Raw genomic sequence first — 4,118 nt, forward strand, 5'->3', positions numbered from 1 at the left:
CGAGTAGCTGGCATTACAGACACCTGCCACCACACCCGGCTAATTTTTTTGTATTTTTAAGTAGAGACGAGTTTTCACCATATTGGCCAGGCTGGGTCTCAAACTCCTGACCTCATGGTCTGCCCGCCTCGGCCTCCCAAAGTGCTGGGATTACAGGCGTGAGCCACTGTGCCTGACCCCGGCCTCTCTAAAATTATTTTTATTTATTACTATTTTTTAAGAGACAGAGTCTCACTCTGCCGTCCAGACTGGAATACAGTGGCGAGATCATAACTCACTGCAGCCTCCGTCTCTTGGGCTCAAGCGATCCTGCCTCAACCTCCCGAGTAGCTGTACCACAGGTGCACATCACCACATCTGGCTTTTTTCTTTTTCTTTTTCTTTTCTTTTTTTCTTTTGAGATAGTGTCTCACTGTGTCTGCCAGGCTGGAGTGCATAGCTCACTGCAGCCTCTAATTCATGGGCTCGAGCAATCCTCCTACCTCAGCCTCCCAAGTAGCCAGGACTATATAGAGACATGGTCTTGTTGCCCAGGCTAGACTGGAACTCCTGGCCTCAAGCGATTTTCCTGCCTTGGCCTCTCAAAGCACTGGGATGACCTGCCTGAAGGCAATTCTCTGGAATGGGAGGCAATGTGGGGTTCTGGGCAGGTCTTCCCAGGTTAAAAGGCCTGCGACTGAATTTTGGCTCCTTCACTTCCTTGCTCTTTTACTGTGGATATGTAATCTAACTTCTGTGAACCTAACAGTTGGTTGCTTTTTATTTTTATATTTTATTGTTTGAGACAGGGTATCACTCTGTCGCCCAGACGGGCGTGCAGTGGCATGATTTTGGCTCATTGCGACCTCCACCTCCCAGGTTCAAGCGATTCTCCTGCCTCAACCTCCTGGGAAGCTGGGATTACAGGCGTGCACCACCACACCCAACTAATTTTTGTATTTTTAGTAGAGACGAGGTTCCACTATGTTGGCCAGACTGGTCGTGAACTCCTGACCTCAAGTGATCCACCCGCCTCGGCCACCACGCCCAGCTAATTTTTGTATTTTTAGTGGAGACGGGGTTTCGCTGGGTTGGCCAGGCTGGTCTTGAACTCCTGACCTCAAGTGATCCTCCCACCTCAACCTCCCAAAGTGCTGGGATTACAGGCGTGCGCCACGTCGCCTGGACAGTTTGCTGCTTTTTAAAACAAGAATCAGAATACCTACCAATCTCACAGGATTGTTGTGGAAAGTAAATTCTTTAAAAAGTACGTGCGAAGTCAGGAAGCTGAGGCAGGAGAATCTCTTGAACCCAGGAGGCAGCGTTTGCAGTGAGCTGAGATTGTGCACTTCCAGCCTGGGCGACAGAGCGAGACTCCGTCTCAAAAAAAAACAAAAAACAAACAAAAAAATATGTGAAGTGCCAAGTACTGTGCCTCATGCCAGCTATATATGTTGAACAAATAGTTATTAAGCAGAATTATTCAGTCAGAAAATGGTTTTGTAGTTCCTGTAACAGTTCCAGATGGTTCTTCAGGAAGATTTACCTAATTGCGAGGATGGCTAGCCACGTGTAATGGTGTCTCTTTTTCCAATATCGCAGGCCATCATTTTTACACATTTTTCCTAGTCTAGACAGTATGTAATAGTATGGCAGGGTTATTTTAATTTTCATTTATTTAATTCTAGTGAGGCCATGCATTGCATTTTTCCTTGGGATGATTTATTAGCTTTATTTCTTTGCCTAACAACTATTTTCAAACACTGTAATTTTCACGGCTTATCCCTGCAGACATGATGTTAGGTTCTGCCAGAGCATGTTGCTGACCATTTTTTTTTGAAACGGAGCCTTGCTCTGTTGCCCAGGCTGGAGTGCAATGGTGCGATCTTGGCTCACTACAACCTCTGCCTCCTGAGTTCAAGCAATTCTCCTGCCTCAGCCTCTGGAGTAGCTGGGATTACAGGTGCCTGCCACCATGCCTGGCTAATTTTTATATTTTTAGCAGAGACGAAGTTTCACCATATTGGCCAGGCTAGTCTCAAACTCCTGAGCTGAAGTCGCACTTTGAGAGGCCAAGACCAGGTGGGCCAGAGTGCTGGGATTATAGACGTGAGCCACAGCACCCGGCCTGATCTTTTTTTTTTTTTTTTTCTGGAGAAAGAGGGTTAGGGGGAGAGAGAGAAGCAAAAGGAAACTCTCCAGAGAAGGAAGTGAGGTTACAGTGAAAACTCGTCCCTAGAGCAGCTCTGTCCAGTAGAACTGGCGAGGGTGCCACAGTGTCTGTATCTGTCATCCCGTATGGTGCAGCATGTGCCCACAAAACACTTGGAACATGGCTGCTGTGACTGAGGAATTTTTACATTTATCTAACTTAAATTTAAATTCAAATACAAGGGAGGAGACAGGCACGATGGCTCACACCTGTAATCTCAACACTTTGGGAGGCTGAGGCAGGAGGATCACTCTAGCCTACGAGATCAAGACTCGCCTGGGCAACGCAACGAAACCTGGTCTCTACAAAAAATACAAAAGTTAGCCGAGTGTGTTGGTGCACACCTGTGTCCCAGTTCCTTGGGAGGCTGAGGTGGGAGGATCACTCGAGCCCAGGAGGTTGAGGCCTTAGTGAGCCATGAGTACACCACTGCACTCCAGCCTGGGTGACAAAGTGAGACTCTGTCTCACAAATAAATAAATAAATAAATACAAGGGAGGCTGAGGCAGGAGTTCAAAGCTGCAGTGAGATAATGATCAGGCCACTTTACTCCACCCTGGGCAACAGAGTGAGTCCCCGTCTCTAAAAATAATAATATAAATGCATAAATAAATAAACAAAAATAGCCACCTCATTGATGGCACCTCATTTTCCTTTGGAAAAATAAGGGGGAAAAGGAGAGGAAAAAAGGGGGCCTACAAAGTCGACTCAGGAGTGTCCTCACACATAGAGAAGGACTCAAATTTAGACTTTTGGCATTGTTCCCGAGAGAGACGGTCCCAGACACTATTGTTTTTGACAAAATGCTGTGTTCAGTTTGTGAAAATTTATCAAGCTAATTGGCTGGGTGCGGTGGCTCACGCCTGTAATCCCAGCACTTTGGGAGGCCGAGGCGGGCGGTTCACAAGGTCAGGAGATTGGGACTATCCTGGCTAACACGGTGAAACCCTGTCTCTACTAAAAATACAAAAAATTAGCAGGGTGTGGTGGCGGGCACCTGTAGTCCCAGCTACTTGGGAGGCTGAGGCAGGAGAATGTTGTGAACCCAGGAGGCGGAGCTTGCAGTGAGCCGAGATCGCGCCACTGCACTCCAGCCTGGGCAACAGAGCGGAACTCCGTCCCCCACCCCCCCCAAAAACAAGAAATAAAATTTATCAAGCTATACACTTATGATATTTCCACTTTTTTTTTTTTTTTGAGACAGAGTCTCACTTTGCCACCCAGGCTGGTGTGCAGAAGCATGATTATTGGTCACTGCAGCCTGACTTCCTGGGGCTTGGGTGATCCTCCCACCTCAGCCTCTGGATTAGGTGGGACCATAGGCATTCTCCACATTGCCCAGCTAATTAAAAAAATTTTTTTTATAGAGACAAGATTTAGCCATGTTGCCCAGGCTGGTCTCAAATGCCTGGCCTCAAGCAATCCACCTGCATTGGCCTCTGAAAGTGTTGGGATTAGAGGTGTGAGCCACTGATCCTGGCCCTTTTCTTTTTTTTTTTTTCTTTTGAGACAGGGTCTTGCTCTGTCACCAAGGCTGAAGTGCCGTGGTGTGATCACCACTCACTGCAGCCTCGGCCTCTTGACCTACTGGGTTCAAGTGATCTTTTCGCCTCAACCTCTTGAGTAGCTGAGACTACAGGCATGCACTACCACATCCGGCTATTTTTAAATTTTTTTTTTTTTTTTGAGATGGAGGTCTCACTGTGTTGCCCAGGCTGGTCTGATCTAACCTCAAGCAATCCTCCTACTTGGGCCTCCCAAAGTGCTGGGATTACAGGGGTGAGCCACCATGTCTGGCCCCACTTTTCTATATGCATTTTACACCTCCATAAAAAGTTAAACGAAATTTAGTCCATTCTATGTTACCTTCTTTTGACATTTATCTGGTTTTCAATTTAGCAGAAGTCTCCAAAAAAAAAAAAAAAAA

This window comes from Colobus angolensis, unplaced genomic scaffold (assembly GCF_000951035.1).
Source record: "Colobus angolensis palliatus isolate OR3802 unplaced genomic scaffold, Cang.pa_1.0 Scaffold28, whole genome shotgun sequence".
Taxonomy (NCBI): domain Eukaryota; kingdom Metazoa; phylum Chordata; class Mammalia; order Primates; family Cercopithecidae; genus Colobus; species Colobus angolensis.